The sequence below is a fragment of the Mycetomoellerius zeteki genome, unplaced genomic scaffold (genome assembly GCF_001594055.1).
Source record: "Mycetomoellerius zeteki isolate Tzet28-1 unplaced genomic scaffold, Tzet1.0 scaffold214, whole genome shotgun sequence".
Taxonomy (NCBI): Eukaryota; Metazoa; Arthropoda; class Insecta; order Hymenoptera; family Formicidae; genus Mycetomoellerius; species Mycetomoellerius zeteki.
Window position 1 is genome coordinate 107,721 of NW_017257106.1, and position 21,023 is coordinate 128,743.

The following is a 21,023-nucleotide window of genomic DNA, read 5'->3' on the forward strand; positions in this document are numbered from 1 at the left end:
TTCAAAATGCATAATCTAAATTTGTGCATAAAAAAAGAAAGACAATTTGAGCTGTCCTGTTAATAGTTAGGAAAATAAGAAAAGCTCGAGCAGGCGAGTGATGACTCTTATTAAATTTCGCATAAAGTATACACGATTCATAATGATTGGTGGGCGAATTATTTTTGTCAGAGTTATAAGACGTTCTATTTAATCATATAACGTAAGAGTGATAAATATTATCTGTGAATAATTTTCTCTGATATTCATTTGCAAGAATAACACACAATCTTATGCGAAATTTAATTTACATTCCATCTTTCGACATTATAAGGTACCAAACAAATTTTTTTTGTAAAAAAGTATGTACAGGTTCAACTTATCCGCACCGAGTACGGTGTTTTTATATGAAGAATCCAACAGACGTAACAAAACTTGTATAGCAGCCAGCTTAGACATGCGTACCACACGCACATTCTCTTCGTTTCCTCCAGCAATAGTTTAAAGAGATTTTATCGAAACAGATTTCTCCAGTATCCAGTTACAAGTGAAAATACCTTTACGCCAATTTTTTATACACTTCTTTGATGAAAATTTATACAATTACACATTTTCTCGTGTTACGTTGCATGAAATAATAAAAAATTTTATTACTTCCATGACGGACTATGACGAAATATGTAGACCCAGCAATCAGGGTCATCAATGAAGTTTACAAGCATTCTTTTTCCTTCTCATCCTTATAAGCTCCAAAGAAAATATCAACATATTATCATCTTTTATTGTGAAACTATCGACGGAATTCGTTAATCGGTGAGGGTCTGGGCAGTTAGGCATCGTTTGCGGTATATCTCGCGGCGTGCTTTTGGCGTTGGACCTTTCTGCAGAAAGGGACTATTCTCTATGAATTCGGCAAACAAGATCTCCTGAAGATCTCGAATTATGCTCAGGATTGTGATTCTATTATATACAATCCCTCGACCAAGATCGGTACCATAATATTCATATATGGTATGATAAAAATATTCGACGGAGGGGTAATAAGTACGCCGACATCAAAGTCTTTTTCTGATTTACCAGGCATGAAAATCCTGCTAGTCTTCTCGAATGTTAGCCAAAAAACGAAAATCAAATTGCTAAGCAAAAAGAGTATGAAAATTGAAGCGTTGAAGAATCCATCTTTGTCAATCGATTTCATCCTGAATAGTATCGAAATAATATCAACCTTAATAACCTTAATAATGATATGTATCATTTGTATAAATGATTTGATATCAATGACACAGGCGCCAAGTTAAATTCTACTACCTTCATATTCCAGCCTCTTAAAAAAAGTAATATCTAGTAACTTTAATTTCATTGAATACAGGGTATCAATTATGAAACTTTATCCCTAGGATGAAAAATGAAAAGTGAAAATTTTAACCATTGAAGTGGAGAAATTTTTCACTTTTCACTTTTTATCCTACACGGAAAAAATGCATGTAATTTTAATATTTAAATAATTTTTAATATTTAAGTAATTTTCCAGTCATGAACATGTAATTTCCATGTAAAATTATATTTTTTTCAGTAGGAATAAAGTTTCATGATCGATACCTTGATAACGACCATCGTCGTGATATTTATATCATTTGTATGAAAGATTTGATATCAACAACTGGCGCTAAATTAAATTCTGCTAATGACTACGTTTACACCGTGCATTTAGGCCGCGGCCTATACAATAGATGTCCTTATTTATCCTGTATATTAAACAAAGACACCTATCGTATAGGTCGCGAACTAAGCGCACGGTGTAAACGTAGCCAATGCAATGTTAATTTATTACTAGTAACTTTAATTTTTCTTTACTATAAAATATAAAAATATTTTCATTGATACAGATGACCATTATCGTGATATTTATTAAATAAAGGAGTAAGTATGCTGATGAGGGAGGGGAGCCGATGACCTTGACTTTGATATATGTTAAGATGCATGACCCTGAGTGACCTCCAACAAGTTTTAGCCGTCGCTCGTCATTCGTTAAAAAGTTATTAACAGTTAAAGTTAATAATTATTTCACTGCTTTACATGAAAAGTCAGATAACTCTGGGCAGCGAGAGAGGTATGGGATGAACTGATTAAGGAAATATGATTTTCCACCCCCTCTTCGACTCTCACCCCCCTCCTCCCTGCAAAGGGTCGCCCGACTTTCACCTTCGACTTTCACCCCCGCTCCATTCTGCAAAGGGGCGCACGACTCCCACCTTCGACTCTCACCCCCCTCACCCCCTGCAAAAGGGCGCACGATTTCCACAATTATACTATTGCACATGATTTTCAACTTTCCACGCGAAGCGACTTTTCATGCGAAACGAGTTCTACCTTACTTCCTTCCTTGCCTAGGAACGTTTGATGTTTATATTTATCTTATATTTACATGTTCACACAATACAGAGACCAGTGTTGCGCTTAGATAATTAAAAATTATCTAAATGTAGATAAGATAAATCACACAAAAATGTATCTCAAAGATAGAGTAAGATGAAGATGATTAATTGTACATTAATTTAGATAAAAGATAAAATAAAAAAATTTTTATCTAAATAATTGTTAAAATAATTTTGTTTTTAACTAATTATTAGGCAGTAACACGATTTATGCCCAATTTCTTCATCTCTAGATAACTTTATCTACGAGATATCTCTTAGAATACAATAGAGATATCTCCTGGATAAGAATATCCGCAACTTATCTGGAAGTGAAGAAATTGAGCATTTGGATACAAAAATGTATATTTTCATTAATCTTTATTTTTTACGAATAAAAGTGTTTTGAACATTTCGTCTAACAAACGGTTTCTACGTGGAATTAATATTTGTTATCCACAAATAAAAAGGCGCTCTACTGACGCTGATAGTGGCAATGATGTGTCATATTTAAAAAAAAATTTGTTTGACGTGTGGATACAAATTAAGAATATCTAATTCCTTATATTTATCTTTTAAATATGAAAGTATTTCAATGTCTTTGAATTATGACTGATGTCATAATCCCAGTTTTATCTATATCATAAAAAAATTCTCATCATTGCTACAATTAGAAGTTATAATATATAGAAATTTTTTTACGATACTCTTCTACAATCTTAGTTAATTTGAAAAAGATTTTATATAAGATAAGATAAAGATAATCTGTATAAATTATCATCTGTATAATATTCATCTGTAGAAATATCTAAATAATTTTATCTAGATAACGGAAAACACTGACAGAGACATACCTAAGCTATAGATACATTCTCTGTTTAGTAGTGTAGAATTCTCAACGAGCGAACATTTATACGAGCGAACAACTATACATCTCTCACCTTCAGCTCTAACCTTCACCTCCCCCCTGCAAACAGTACAATTATGGAACTCGGGCGCCCCTTTGCATGGGGTCAGGGGGGGTGAGAGTCGAAGGTGAAAGTTGTGCGCCCCTTTGCAGGGGGTGAGGGAGGGGTGAGAGTAGAAGGTGACAGTCGGGCGCCCCTTTGCAGGGGTGAGGGGGGGGGTGAGAGTCGAAGGTGAGAGTTGGGCGCTTCTTTGCAGAGGTGAGGGGGGTGAGAGTCGAAGGACAGAGTTATCTGACTTTTCATGTAAAGCAGTGAAATAATTATTAACTTTAACTGTTAATAACTTTTTAACGAATGACGAGCGACGGCTACAACTTGTTGCAGGTCATTCAGGGTCATGACCTTGACAACATATGTCAAGGTCAAAGTCATCGGGGCTGGCTCCCCTCATCAGCATAATTACCCTTTTTATTATTCCAACTCAAGTAGTATCGGTTTTAATTCTTTTCCAAAAATATTCTTATTGAAGATCCTTTCATTCCAATCCAAGTAATGGCAGTTTTAATTCTCTGTAAAAATTATTACTCCTTGAAAAAAAAAACTAATGTACGAAATTAAAATTAAAACCTATTGATATAGTCTTAACTAACCAAATTAAATTCTATCAAATTAAAAAGTAAAACACATCTTTGTTATTTACTTAACTCAAATTATATGTATCATTTGTATAAAAGATATCAACAACTGGCGCTAAGTTAAATTCCACAAAATTTTATGTATCATTCGTATAAAAGATTTGATATCAACAACTGGCATCAAGTTAAATCCCATACCAACTATACCAAATAAAGAATAAATCTCCAAATGGTACTATCTTTAACTTTTGTACAATGAAACCTAAGTTACGTAGACCTAAAGCAATATTCTGATTGGCTCATCGGCTTAAGTTTACGTCTTACGGTCACTGTTAGGAAGTTTGTGTGCGTCAGTCAAAATTAACATAACACATATTCTACAATAAGGTTTTAGTAATAAATACGTTCAGTGAGTGGTCATGCTTCTGGATATACCCATTATGTTAAGAATTACTTGATTGATAAAAATACACTCAATCGACGTGCTTTCGCATAAACAAGAAAAAATGTCGCTTTGCTTCGTGAACCGAAATATTCATCGTTAAAGGCGATGATTATTCAGGTTAGGAATTCTGTCACAGCCACGAAATACTGTAAAATTTTCTGCTTTAATTACACAAATCCTCTGCTTTAAAATATATTTTCTGCTTTAAAAATACCAGTTACGTTCTTATATTTTAAAGCAGAGAAATGAAAATTTTACGTGTCCGCAGTATATGCTTGCATCGCAATATTTCGTGGCTGTGACAGACTTCTTAACCTGAATAGTCGTCAACTTCAATGACTAATATCATGGTTCATGAGGCAGAGCGACTTTTTTCTTGTCAAACCTTTATTTATTTTTATGTGAAAATGCATAAAAATCGATTAAATGTATTTTTATCAATCAAAATTTGATTTGAGGTAATCGGAATATACACTCATTCACTCGTTCAACTTCTTCGCGATAGTGTGACCGTAATCTCATTTATAATGATTATAATCTTTGCAAAGTGTAAAATGTGTAAAATGTGCAGCTAGTGCAGAATCGTTACAGTGCTCGCTGACCATGTTGCTAGCCTTGCTAGCGCCACATTTGCCTCTTACGTCAAAACACAATCGGTTCAACCATTATTGGCTACGTTTACACCGTATGCTTAGTCCGCGACCTATACAATAGGCGTCTTTGTTTAACCTACAGGATAAACAAGGACGTTTATTGTATAGACCGCGGCCTAAATGCACGATGTAAACGTAGCCATTGAGATTCAGTAATCACGATCCCCCGCAACTCACGATTTCGCGTAAAGTACATGGTAGTGTCGCTACGCTTGTTTTAGCGTCGAGACACTACTGTGTCTCCTGATAAGTTCTGACTATGAATACCAGCTACAGAAAAATTGCAACACTTTTTTTTCAATGGGTTTCGGAATGTAGCTTACTCACCAAGCGATTGATTCTTATCCATGGGTTCACAAATAAGAACCAATCGCTTGGTGTGTAGGCTGCATTTCGAAATAAAGTCACGTAATCCTTTTCTTAATTAGTTGTTAAGAAGAAGTTAACCTAACTTTGGCGTTCTGGATAAACGGTATTGCAAAAATTTCCTAATAACGACATATCTCATAACCGTGTCTCCAGACCTAAACACTTAATTCCTCAATTGCAAACACTCAGATACTCAATTTTTCGACAACGAACACGCAGACAACACTAAGGGCCACTTTTACTAACTTCGATTAATTTAATCGACCTATTAGTCCATTGGAATTGACCAATCGCATTTGTCACTTTGTTTGACGACAGATGGCGATTGGCCAATTCCAATGGACTAATAGGTCGATTAAGTTAATCGGAGTTGGTAAACGTGGCCTTATGGTCCAGTTCCACAACTCACTGTTAATCGAGGTTCAACTTATTCACTGTCTCTTTCCAATTTTAGAATTGGAAAGAGATGAGAAACAAGTTGAACCTCGGTTCAGAGTTAACCGTGAGTTGTGGAACTGGGCCCTAGACATTTAATTTGTCGATAGTGAATACATAGGCACTTAGTTCCTCGACGATCTCGATTTTATTTTGATTTGATTGAATAATTTGCGCCGCACACGTCACAACCATACAACGCTAGTCTGCTGGAGTGTGTTCCAAAACTCGACACTGTCAATTCAAGTATCATTTTATCTTTGTCGGCGTTTACCGAATGTTGAAAAGGATAAAGATATTCATTCAGAGTTGACAGAATCGAGTTTTGGAACGAATTCTTGGTTAGATATAGACAGATGACATAAAGTCAAAAGCCATCTATTATCGAAAAAACGAACAGTACATTCCAGTTTTTCAACTGGTCGACGAACATGACGACGAAAAAAGAAATAAATTTTAACATGTTCAAACTTTGCATCACAATATCTTCGCTCGTAGGGCACGTAGAGAAAAAATAAAAACACTTTCATTATATATTCCGAGCGGAAACAATCGATTGAGTACATTTAGAACTTGATCGGTTCAGTCCAATAATCTCGATCCCACACAACTCGCTGATTCGCGTAAAAGAGGCACTGTAGTGTCGCTGCGCTTGGTTAGCGCCGAAAAACACTACCGTGTCTCCAGATATTTAGAAGGAAAAGTTATTTTAACTTGACGTTTAATTTTAACTAAAGAATAATAAAGAAACTTTAATTTCGTCTAAAACAATATGGAAGAAAAAAATTATTAACATTATCTTTTAACGTATAAAAATTATGCGCACAATGTGGCAAAGATAAATAAAGTTCTGAAAAGAAGCAATAGTCTCTATCTGATAAAAATCAAGCAATAGAATGCGAATTCTCCCATAAGCAATGCTTTTATTTTTCTTTATAGGGAAATTTGGATTTGAAAAATATTTTCCATGTAGCGCAAAAGAAATTGAGTTGTTCCATTAGCGTTAGATCACACGAGAGGCAAATATTTTTCCATACGATCGTAATAAGGAAAACAAATAACTAGATCTCTGCAAATTCTTAATAAATACACATGCTCTATGTTGTATATACATTCTATATGATGTAACATATTTTCTTCGATCATTCTCCTACATACAATAATTAGTATATTCGGATAATTTAAGAAAGTTATGAAAAATCTTTGTTTCTAATAAACTTGTCTCTCTCATAGAGTTTTTCCAACGAATTCATTACGTAAAAAATGACATAAGATTATTATGTCTCCAAAATATCTTAATCAAATATTTTTTTATAAACATTTTTTTACTTTTATCTATTTTTTTATTTCATCATTTTTTACATCGATTTGAATGTTTAATTTTTTGCTTCAATTTTGCTGTTAATTTTGTCTAACGGATATAGATATCCCAATTTTCGTATCATATTCTCTCATACCCTCATACCAAAGTAACAGAAGCACTTAAATCGTTTATTGTTAGATGAATAGAGAGAAATATTTTAATATTAACACAAAGTTACTACAACTCTTAGAAGAACATTTATCATAACACCATCATGCTGATTCGACAAAAGTTGTCAGTTTTTAATCTTTACGGTCGGTATGCACAGGGCATAATCCGCAAGGAGTTACTAAAGAAAAAAAAACAAGAAAATGCGGATCTCGCGGAAGAAGTGAAAGACGAAGTTTCTCATTATGGAAAAGCTTTGTGCGAAGACTTCACTCGTACCTTAATCTTGTAAATGTTTGAGGAATTATGTTCTTGTAATATATTGTACGTATAACGAGTTATATCACTATATTTTGTTACAAGAAATCTAATAATTTTCATCGTATAAGCGTTGTGTGCAGACATAAGATTTATAAAAAGTACAATCAAGAATTATGATGATTGTATCCTAAAAATCTAAAGACATCAAATTCATTCTCCTTTATGTAATAATAAAAATATTTGATACATTTGTTTTGAATGTATCCTTTTCTCTATTTACTTCGTCATATTTCATTCTAAAGATATGTAATAGCAAGTAAAAATATTAGTGTAATAAATAAAACAGTAAAATAGACACATTGCGCTTCTCTGTTATTATTAGTGTTGTTACACTTCTGATAATAGTTCGAGCTTCTTTTAATATCGAAGAAACTCTATCTACAGAGAAGATTGATTTTTCGTCTGTGTCATTATTTCATCAGTCGCCTGTCGAACCGTGTTTAAGGCGTACCGTTCTCCTTTCCTCTACGAGATATCCGCTTACTCATTACCTTTTTAATTATCTCTGGCCGAGGGAGCCCTTCTATCGTAGTACGTTTAACGGACCGTCCTTAATCGTTTTAAGGGCTCGTAATGTTACCAAGAACAGGAAAAGCCTTTTAGACATGATACAAGATTGTGTACGTGCGTAATGTACAGTTTTATAAAGTTAAAAGCAGTTTTTGATGATATAATTTGTATACATTATCGATTGGTAATTGGTGAATGCTTGATCATACTTTTGATAAAGTAGATAATCTGCAAACATTAATTATTTAAAATTCCCAAATAACTTTTGTCATTATTAATGTATATCTTCAAATATTTATTTAATATTTGAACAATTGGCTCGCAAATATTTCGTGTGAAACTTTCGATCAAGAATTATTACGGACTTAAGTATATAAAAAAGAAAAGCAAATAAAAATAAAATTTTTGATTGTGAATCATTGATAAGTCGAACAAAAGTCAAATGTCGTAATCTGTACTTTTAGGAATTCTGTACCAGGAGTGATTTGAAAAGTTTAAAGCTTCCGAGAGACGACAAATCTGGGAAAACTGTGGTCCGATCGCTCTTCGTGTTCCTGAGTATTCCCGATGCGGTTTGAAATTAGCACGAACGGATTATAAGATCTGGCTCTGTTCGTGACACTTCTATTAGTGGCGTGGAAAGAAGAAAATCCTTGCTTCTCTCTCTCTCTCTCTCTCTTTCTCCTCTTCTCTCTATTCCTCTTCTTTCATCACAAAGTCAGTACGCGTGCGACCCGTTCGCTTCTGACGTGAGGCATCTTGTAAGAACTCATTTTCGTTGAATTTTTCTAGATTCGTGTTCCTTGAAATAACGCAACAAGCCACTAACCTAATTTATTTTTGCATTAGAAATGAATAAAGAATGTATAGTGAGGAAATCATGTATATGTAAAGGCAAAAATCTTAGCAGTTTGTAATGGAAGATTCTTATGTATCCAGCAAAAAATAATTGCAAAGATTAAAAGATTATTATGCGTACAAGATCAATGGTAGGTTGATCAAAAGAATAGTAAACATCTAATCGGAGCAATTTATGCAAATGGTTTAGCGAGAAAGCTGCTCTCTTTCTCGAAAATTTAGAAGCCGTCGTAAAGTATTTTTTGTGGCGGCTTACGGCGAATGCACAGTCAACACGATACGCGCCAAAGTCAATTGCTACGATAAGGACGAGACAATGTGACATTTTGTCGAAAGGACTTAAGCTTAATCTCCAACGAGGTAAGTCCGTCTTAGAATGTACTTAGAGTAAGGTGGTCCAAGTAGAGACTCTCCAAGTATAGATATCTCTTCCGAGGTATCTGGTATCGTAACACTTCCCCATGCAACAGCCCATCTGCTTATGTTTCTGAGTACCAAAATAATGGCAGACGGCTATAAAGTTTACTATTTTTAATTTTACTAATCAGTATGCAAAAATTTTACTGATCTATAAGAAAAAGAAGAAAAGACAAAAAATACGGAAAATCGCGGAAAAAGTGAAAAACAAAGTTTCTTGTTATTCAAGATTCAAAAAGAAACATAATTCGATACAGTCGAATAATCGTATCGTCGGAACATTGATCGTGTATTGAAAATCTGTTATTAGAATCCGTATAGTATTTTTGAACTAGAGTTAGATTCATTATAATCAAGAGCACGGATTTAAGGTATTAAAACTTGGCGGACGGGAATCTTCAGAACCTGAGCGAACGTTCCTACCTGCACCTTCTAATTATCACGACGCGCTCGATAGGACTTCGAATCTTCGTGCGGTATTCTACCGAGGTATACGTCGTGCATAAAAGGGGTTAAGCGAGCAGCACAAGTCAGCTTTAAGCAGCCGGATTTATGGACTCCGACAACTATTTAGATAGGTGGAATGGGAAAAGGGAGAACCTCGGCGCGATCTCAGTTTTTGTCGATCCTCCTACTTGGCGCGTATACTTGGTGCACGAACGAGCCGCGAAGATGGACGAGGATATCCGCGGCCTCGGAAAATATTTGGCACGGAGGGCGACGGAATCCGTTCGATGGAGCTCCGGTCGGCGCGACGCCGGAGCGGTATTTCGGCTTAATTAGTTTTTCGTCCGCGGATAATCCGCGGCCGCAGCGATTTGTCATCCGGGCCCCGAAGTTTACGCTCACGGAGAATTAAGGCATGAGAACCGGGAGAAAGGGGCGAGAGAGCAAGAAGAGCGAGAGAGGACGTGGTGTTTCCGGCCAACGAGATTAGGGCGATATTTAAACGAGGAGGAGTAGTCCCGGCACCCCCGAGGCTTCTGTCGTAAGACCCGACTCAAGGGAAGTTCGCGGAGGATTCGTTTTATCGTTCGTCGTATAATTTGAGGATGTCGCCGGCCAAGAAACTACTGAAGTGGCTTAAATCTTTAGGCCGCGTGTTGGATCCTCGATAAGGGAACTTTTGGGTTCCTGTTTACCGGTCACTCCAGTAGAATGTTATTTCGTTCATCTATTTCATCCCGACGATGTATTTTCCCGTATTATCCTGAATGTAATTTAGAGACAAAACAACCACTCAATTAATCTCCAACTAACAATAAATGCCGATCAATTGAATAGCATGATCTGGATTTAATTAATCGCTATAATTGTACGCGTGCAATTGCTATTGTAATTGCTCGATTATCGAAATTTGCAATAGATTGAAGATGCTGGACAATGAGAGATAACCCATTGTATGTAATATCCATTTTGTTAGTTTATTGAATAAATAGCTAGGATTCTAGACAAGCCAAACTACTTTAATAAGCATTTGATGATATAATATACATCATCCAAATCATATACAAAGATTTGATATAAGCCTCCTACATATTGGAGAAAAGGAAAAGCGCAAATGGGCCTTTAGTATCTTCCAAGTATTAAACTGCTCGTAAAAGAGCTTTTACGCGATCAGACTTTCGCAATGAAACTTTAGGTCTTGGAATCGATCGAGCCGCGCCGCTGTAAAGGGTCCTCGTAAAGTTTTCTTCAAATAATTTCGTAAAATAGTAGATCCTTTTTTTCATAAGAGAATCTCGTTTTATGAGAGCAAAGAGCTCGGCGAAGAACAAAGTTCATTTCGACATATCACTCAAAATTTTGTGAAAAGCTTTTTTACATAATTCTCAAGTACTTAGCAATTAGATGTCTAGATTATTATTTTAACTTTGCTTTTACTTTGTGTTGACCAAAGTATAAATGGTACATAAAGTGGCATCGCCTTATTAAGGAGAGAGCACATTAAAAACAAAGATTTAACAAATGACTTATATTACATTATTATGCTTTTTAATAAGACCGCATTGCAGCAGAAGCATTTAATCCGATATTTAATAAGTGAATATATGAGAACCATCTAAAAAATAAAGTAGATCGTCGAACGTATCGATTGTCACAAGTAACATCTTGTGAATGAATCGGCTGATTCTGAATCTCATAAGCAGGCGATTTACATAAGTGAGGATGTGCAATAAATTTAAAAGGCGACAGCAAAAGAGAGAAAGGGGAAGAGGAGAGTGAGTAACGTATACCTTACTTAACGGAGCATTGCAGAAAAGTCTCGAAAGCTCAACGATGACAGAGGGCTTTGGAAAAATCTAACCCGGCACATGGAGAAAGAGCGGAGCGCGAGCAGAAAAAGGGAGAGAGAAGTAAAAGAAGCTGGAAGAGGAGGCAGCAAGCGGAACGGGCTGCTGTGAACCAAGGCAGTTATGACTTTTTTCTCAAGTCGACCCTCGCAGTGGTAACCACCCTCTCTACCCCGGGTTTCCTCCTATGCGAATACCGCATTAAGGGACGCACTCAAACTTTTATGGTGGCTCGTGGTGACTGACTTCCCGATATACGCTCGGTAATGCCGTCTCTCGCATTTTACAGACTTCTCTCTTTCTTTCGTCCCCGATTACGAGCGGCGCTTTAATTGGACAATATCCATCCCGCGAGAGAGTGGCTCACTCGCGGCACTCGAAGAAATAACGAGCAACTCACGTTAATTAGAACATTACTTTAATTTCGTGGACGACAGATAGGCGACGAGTTTTCGTAATACGGTTGCATAGACAGAGAGAAACACATATTTACGTATAATAACATATTCAACGTATTTCTGGCATGGACATCTAATTAAGTATATTTGCAATTCAATTTCTTTCTCTTTTACAGATATCGTACAAAGTATTTGGCGATAGAGATGCACTTGATGTACATAAATATACTTTGTCAAAAACCGAAATAATTTTTCATAAAAATATCGAGATACAGGTAGGTATGCTTATATGTTATGATGAAAAAAAGAATTTCGGTAAATTGTGTTTTATAAGAGTAAAGAATAAAACCTTATTCTTTGAATAATTTTAGCCTTTTGTTTCCATACGGAATATTTACTTGAAATATAATTATAGCAATAAAATATTATAAAATTTCAAGCGTTACAAGACGAAAATTGTGTCCAATTAAATTTTGATAGAGAAAACATTTCAGTTTTTAACAAGAAGTATTTTCTAGCTGTAAATATGTTTATTATTGGATAAACAAATGTGCTTCTGTACAATATTTCAGCATTCAGATTTATCATTACGAATATATACGATGTTTTTGTTCGCTATTAAAGATCATGTTTAAATGTAAAATTAAATGGCCATGTATTTTGTTACGTTTCGATCGGCAGTCCGAGTTTTGCGGCTTCCTTCAATGTAGGTATAAAGTGACTTGCTTTCAACGATTTGCATTTCATCAAGTTTCATCTATAAATTAACGCACGTTGAATCGCATTCCCATGTTTCGTGTTTACTCCAAAAGAACCTCTCTCCGCCTCATCCGCAATTCAACCCCGCAATAATCCCCACGGTTTCCTAATCATCGTAATGAACGAACAAATCAACGGGGATGTACGCGTTTGCTCTCAATGTTTCAGGCTATTGATTTAAATGTAGAAAATTGTTGGTCCGGGGGCACGTTTCTCCCGGGCTACGTGCCGAATTGGTGACGAGCGGGGAGGTGGGGAGACACGGCACAAGTGTCAAATTAATCACCTCGTAATACGCACTTAATACCAGCACGATCGATCAGAACGGGTGAAAAGTGGGACAAGAACCATATCCCCAAAGAGCTCCTGTCAATCGGCAAACATTGTAGCTAGTATTAAATCGGCTCGTCACTAAAGCCGACACAGAAACCATCACGATTCCGTACTCTATTAGTTTTTTTTTTATTCGTATATACCTCTATACGCTCTCATTTATTAAATTTATTGAATCATCATGATGGATTTAATTGGGCAACTTTATTTACTCTCAACGAGCGTATACAGAACCTTCTTTACTATTTTATTCCACGGCATTATTATGATTTAAGAGATCATCTTTCTGAACACTTCGATCATAATGGATTTAATCGGGTAACTTTATTTACTCTCAACGAGCGCATATAGAACCTTCTTTGCTGTTTCATTCCACGGCATTATTACGATTTAAAAGATCATCTTGCTGAACACTTCGAATATTTAAATGATTTTGAGTATATGAGATAATAATCGCCAATTACAATTTGTCTTCTCTGCAAATCTACTACACCACTTTGCGATAATATTTGTGAATGTTATCTACGATATATTAATATTCTACGATGTATTATAATATGGCTATTGCGTTAATTAATAAATAGCTGCCGAAATGATGTGCTCGTAAACCGCGATGGGATTGCAGCGACTCTAATTTCACGGTACGGCGTGTCGATCAATTTACACGTGTATGAGTATTCCACTCGGCCGTAAAATAGCACAATAAACATCACGATAAATTTAAATCCAGCTATGTATTTCTATTCAAGCGACTCGTAAATTTATTTCCTCGGGACGACGCAAATTTGGAACGCCGTTTAAATATGCTTTATGAACACGGGCGAGGCCGACCGCGGATTTTATCTCCGCGCTGCGAGAAACTATGCGCTATGGGCTTCCGCCGTAATTGCAGAAAATTTTCTGCTACCGGTGTAAAACGATAAAATGATATCGCGAGGAATAAAGTTCGTGCGCGGCGTCTGGCGCTGACATTACAAACGTATGTCCGCGTTGCCTCGTAAACACGCAGTTAACCGGCGCATTTTATTTCGCGTATGTTTATGTGTTCTTCGGGTCCTTTTCAATCTCTATAGTTTCTCTACGCAAAATCACAACCGAAAGGCAGTCACGCTTACGGTCGATTATAAACCAACGAAACGTTTTCGCCTTCTTTCTTTCATGTCATGGAATAATCAATCGATGACGTTAACAATTGAAAAAATTCAATTCAACATAACTCAAATCTTTGCTGTATAAACGTTACTAACTCGTAAATAATTACGAAATTTTGGTTTACCAAAAAGGCGAATATTCACGCTTCGTCGTATTTTATTTCGAGGAAACGCGCAATTCTTGAAAGGATTCGTTTAAACGAGGTATTGATTCTGCAAGCTAGAAATGCAAAACATTAAGCAGGTTCATCTCCTTCCTCGCGGGATCTCTAAAATTCCGTGTCACGTCCTCAACTCCTCTTTCCTCTTTAACAGCCCATCTTTTTGTTCTGTTATTCGCCATCCATAATGCATTTATTCAATGCTCAGCGCTTGTTTCACGATGCTGCCGTTTCTGCGGCCGATCTCGCGATCTGCTTTAAATTATTGCGCAACTAAGTCGTTCCAGACCAATTAGAGATTAACAATCAGTACCTTCATTTGTTTGTCATCTTTTTTTGCGAATTTTAATTTTCTGTCCTTTGCGTAAATCTCAAACAAACCTAATCGTATATAAAATATCTCAAACAAACCTAATCGTATATAAAATATGAACACGAAGATTTGAATGTTTAGCGTCGTTTGCCAGAAATTTGAAAGGAACTCACCATGGAATAACATCATCTTCTATTTTTACGATTTATTGGGTTCATGTTCATTGATTGTGTAACTTCGTACTTACAAGGTGGATTAGATAAAAGAAATGGTAAGGATTTGTTCGGAACAGGCCGGTGGTATTTTTAAATACTTCGATCAGAGACTTTTTTTTATTTTGCTATTGCTCCAATTAACCATCAATCAGAAAAGAAAAAGAAGAAAAATGATGTGCAAGGAACGGAGAGAAAGACGACATAATGGTGGGCACAGAGACATCAAGATGAGAAAGTGAGAGAGAAAGAAAGAAGAATGATACCAAGGAGTGTTAGCAGTTATCCGGCAGAAGTGCATTAGCTTTTGTTTGTCGCCCGAAAGGGACGGATCGTGAGTAGACTGGAACTGGATCTCGTATGTCGTGAATGGGGTTGTCCTTGCTCCCTTTTGCCGTCTACCCTTATCCATTTTATCCTTCGCTCCCCGTCGCGCTGTTGATTCTCGAAAGCGGACGAAGAAGTATCTATATAACCTGTCGCCTAGATCTTGTTCTTCTCAGCTTTGCTTTACACACCGATATTACATATCGTCGATAAGTTTTTGTTAGGTTTCATAAGAAGCTTATTATTCGTTATGTTAAAACGTTACTCATCGTTCATTAATAGTCTGCTATTATTCCTCAGTTCACGTCGAATAAACTCCGATGTAATGGAATTTTAATTAATTCAAGATTTAATTATAGATATAGGTAAAAGAAACTGTAATTAAAAATAATTAAAAATACTACAAGACGAATAATTCAATGTAATAATTTTGTACATGCGTCTTTCAATCGCAACAACCATTTCAAATCTTGTGTCGATTTTATCGTTTTAATTATGTTTTCAATACGTTAATATTTTCCAACATTTTCAGTCGGTTACGCATTTGCGCAGTTATCGTTTTTGCTGTAAAACGATTCGCCGTATATTTGCGACCGAGTATATTACGGCTGAATAATTAGCCTTTGTTGTTGTTCCTGGACACGTGACTACGAGTCACTCGTATGCAACACGTCCGCCGGTCGTAGACATCGCATCCGTCGTCCTCGCGTTCGAGCGAACAGGAAGAGAGAGGGTCGGAGATCCAGAGAACTTCGGAATTCCGTGTCCTCCGTCGCATACTTGGTCTTAAGTTATGCCCTCATAAACTCGCACGAACATACCTACGCGTCTCCAACAGTTCTCATGTGCCTCGCCAAGTCATATCTGTTGCCGTCTACGCGAAACCGAGGAGCACGTTATGTGGGTTACAGAGAAGCTGTAGGTGCATCTATCGCGGAACTTTGCCTGGGCGCGATCGAGGGGAAGTATATATGCTATTTATATGCACACCGAACGGTGCTGTGCGAGCTCACTCGATACGCTTCCAATATAATCCGTTTAACATACATCATAAATACGCTATCGACATAGGTGTGTACACATATAGGAACTCTGTATAAACCTAATTTTTATCTCATACGAGATAAATATTAACACACTGAAGGAAGTTGATTGCCCTACATTAGATAAACTTATAAGTAACTGCAAAAGTTGATTTTTTTAAATTTCCTACTTCCAACTGAATTAAATTATAATCAAAGTTAAATTAAATTATAATCATTATTCTGGAAAAAAAAAAAAAGATTGGCTGTTGAAATTAGATGGTAAAATACGGCATAGCATTTTTAATTAGCTGCAACAGCCAATTTTTTATTGTTGCAGCCAATTAAAAATGCTATGCCATCTAATTTATTGCAGCAGCCAATCTTTTCTATACTTAAAATAGAAATAAAAATAGTTTTATTGCTCTAAGCATAAGTCAAATATAAATAAATGTCTATATGAGCCTTCGCGGTTGTTGGGAGGTATACACAAATAATATATTTATAAGCGATAAGATATAATTCGCATACAATTTGAATGTACTTATCAACGAAGTTACTGCAAACGTTCCGACTCTGGATTTGAATTCTCCTCAGGGTTTATGAGTATATAGTTTATACTTGACTTCAGCTCTGAGGAGGACTCAAATCCAGAATCGAAATAGTCGTTTGCAATTAACTTTGTTGTAAGTTCGTTCTAATAATTTGCAAATGATATCTTATCGCCTTATAAATATGTATATTATTTGCACATCAATAATTGGAGGTTCATATAAGCACATTTTATAATATTTATATTTAATATAGATCACTTCTTTTTTCTATAATATTAAAGGATTTTGAGCTAAAAAATTCTTCGAGTATATCTATTGTTAAATAGAAAGTTGATATAAATCAGAAGATTTATCTTTTATTTGTCAAATGCATTAGTTTAGTCAATTTTTTTGAAGATATGTTTTGCATATTGAATGCCGCATCTTTTTCGCATCTGTTTCAACAAAAAGGAAAATTAATTCGTTTCGCGTATATTTTACTGTACAAAGCATAACGTGATTTATTATGCGGCGAATGCTAATGTAAAATTAGCGAATGCCAGAGTGCGTTTTCTGCATATATTAAGATATAATTATACAATTCCGCGCCGGTGTAAACATGACTCGTTTACAGAGTGGAGTACTGTATTTATCTAACCTAAGTGCATCCGTTTACACGAATGCGAGAGATTTGTGAGACATAAAGACCTATTTCCGGTGAGAATTTTTATCGTGGGAACGTAGGCGCTACTTTGCCATATGGCTACAAATCCTGTACATTTCTTGTCACTTTAGCATGAGGAAGAAGGGTGGATATCTTCTTTATAGCGGAAGTATATGTATTTTTCCACACGAACTCAATGCCCCAAAGCGCTTAAGGAATATTATTGTCAACACGCGAAGAAGGGAGACGTTTACAATACAATTCGCGCGTATTCATTTAATAATTCTAAAACTTTCTTAAGCTATAGAATATTGTTAGATATAAATTTTTTAAGATACTCTTTTTTATAAAAATATGAAAAAAAATAAAATCGTAATATTAGAGATAATATTGAAAAGTGCTATTTAAACATAGTTTCTGCAAATAAAAAGTGTTTGTATGTATGTATAATAATAAATAAAATAAAAAAAAATACATACATTATTATATCATTTTGTACATGTTATAAAAATTACATTACAAATTTGCACCAACAACTACGTACTCATTACGCAAACTTTTAGTATTTTTAGGAATTATTAGTATCAGAATATTTTTTTGAAGGATAAAAAAACCTTAAACTGAGATTACAAAATTTATATATAAAAAGAAGCGTACGAAATCCTTATGTGATAGAATAAAAATAACGTGAAAGAAACAGGAATAATTTTGTCTCTTTAGACTCCGTATCATGAAGGTCTTTATGGCTTTTTCATGGAAAAACGTGTTTAAAAGAATTGCGGGACTATCAGAGAGTTAATACGCAATTATTACAGCTGCATGTCTATTCGGTGGTCTCGAGGCTAGCATCCCCCGATTGTAGGCAATAAGTATCTCCCTTTTTTTCGCTTCGTGATCCCTCTTTTTTCCTTTTGTCGATCCCCTCGAGAAAACGCATCGACTGGAGAATACTTTTCTCAGGGAGAGCGTTACGTCAGGAATGCGGAATATTTCCCCGCGTTCGCGCCGCGTAGAGCACGCCGAGTCAGTCAGGTGGAGGAAGGTAGGAAATTATTGGCACAGTCTGGAGTTGACTGGATGTTAATTACTCTATCACTCCACCCACGATCCACCGGTCTGGCTTCCTCCCCCATCGGTTCCCCCGCCATCCCTCCGATCCCTCCTCCCCTCTCTGTCGTTGGTGGCAGTAACTCCTCTCTCGGCTTCGTGTGCCGCACGTTTATAATTATGAACGGCCTTGCCTCATAATAAGGTAATTTAAACGCATGACTTAGGAGGCAGAGCGCGGATATCGGTCTGGTGTGTTTCTACTGGTAGATGGTTTCGTCTGTTTCACAGAACTGAGCACGAGTTCGCACTCTTTACGGTCTGTAATTATTACGATAGCTCGCTAACGTCAGCTACAAATTTCTTCTTCTTGAAATACCGTTTTTGTACGTAATAGTTAGACAGCGACGTTTATGTGCATAAGCCATACTACAAAGAAGAAAATCACTCGTATATACAATCCATTAAAAAAGGAGACATGTTATACTATTATTATAGATATCTCAAAGGATAATGGTAACTCAATTTCTATTATTTTTAACTTTCACATGTGTGTCAAAATATAAATCAATCAATTTCTGTAGTTACACGGAAAAAAAATATAGTTCATATAACTAAAAATATTTAATTGTGAGCAATATAGAAACATCATCCTAGTTATTTTTATGTAATAGGAATGTGTATGGTTGATACGATTTATTTACTTTGATGTGTAAACTATATCAATGTAGTTAGGCGCGATTTGGTTGTGATAACCAAAACTTGGTTGGGGGATCATTTACTATGGATAAGTTATATATCCGTATAGTTGCGTCAATCGTGACATTATAAAGCATGATGTAATAAGAATTAAATTATTAATAAAAGAATTAATTTCTTGTTACATCATGCTATAAATTAAGTTATAATTTCAAAAAGTAAAAGCGACTCACCACGCTTACAATTAAAAATATGTATATGTGAAATGCCGTCATTGCTGCAACATAACCTAACCTAACCATTGTACTATGGTTCAAGCCACCACATAAATAGTTGCTCCATATTTTACTATTTAAACTGGTTGGTATTATCAGATTTCTGTATAGACCAACCATACTGTTTTTCCGTGTAATTTCAAATTAAACAATGTTCCTATTAACATTTATATTTATAGTGTGCCCGATGAACATAAAAATTTGTAATTGAGCTACAAACTGTATTCACTCAAAATATTCACGTTAAAAAAAATGTAATCATATATTTATTCAAAATTTCGGATTTTCAAAAATATTTATTATTATACATATATATCACAAAAAAACTATGATTATTTAACGAGTATTTATATTCATTTAGGTATTCAAACAAAATATAAACTGAAAAAGAAAGCAATTGTTACCTTTTAACTATAATCGGCACTTTGATTTTAAGTAAAAAAAAAATAAATTTTATTTATTTTTGTCGTAATATTTAGATTTGAGGAAAACTTAGAAATTAAAAAAAAATATTTAAACAGCAATACATTTTTTATTTATAAGTACAATCTATTTGATATAACATATACTTTTTTACGTACGTTTTCATTTGAGATAACATATGTATAACATATAATTTTATATAATAAGTTTTTATTTGAGATGACATATCATTTTTATCCTCAATTTGTTTAACTACATACATACCGTACCGCGTCACTAGTATGCTATCTGGCATCACTGATAAAAGATTCCTCTGCCGGTTTCATTGTTCTTACAGATTCCTCTTTTCTCTTGCAGGCTTGCAAGCTACGTGCAGATAATACGTACAGAGTAGAAGTAAATGCGAAAATAAAAATAATCGTATTAAAAAAAAATATTCATTCAAATGGAATGAAAAAGTATTCGTTTTTTGACGAATAAAAAAGAAGTATGTTCGGATGGGTATTTTCATTCATTTTTTATTATTTATTTATTCGAATATAAGGTATATTCATCGGGCAATAGTTTATATTAACAACGTTTATATTAACGTATGTTCTTGGTAAATAATAAATTTGAGTCAAATTAATACATTTTCTTAAGTTAAATTGTTTATATAATCTCATTGTGTTTTAATTAACAACATTATTGAGTAAGAGCAATGAGAGCAATATATAAAAATAATTAAAAATAACTCAAATTGGATACTTGATATTATGAATTTGACATTATGGATTTAATAATTAAATGTAGCCGCGGTTTTCAGATTCCCTAAATATTTAATTAGAGATATATATCTATAAACTCTTGGAAATATATATATTGAAAGAATATGAAGTTTAAAAATAAATTAAAAATAATAAATTTAGTAATGAAAAAATAAATAATCATTAATGAGAAATCGCTTTGTTGCCAAATACATCAATTTTGAATGTTCTTTACACATACTTCTTTAAAT

At 34.9% G+C, this 21,023-nt stretch overlaps 1 pseudogene; it reads left to right on the plus strand.

Moving 5' to 3' along the window:
- Positions 1-343: 343 nt before the first annotated feature.
- LOC108722735 (uncharacterized) overlaps positions 344-21,023 on the plus strand; it is a 46,998-nt pseudogene continuing 26,318 nt past the window's right edge.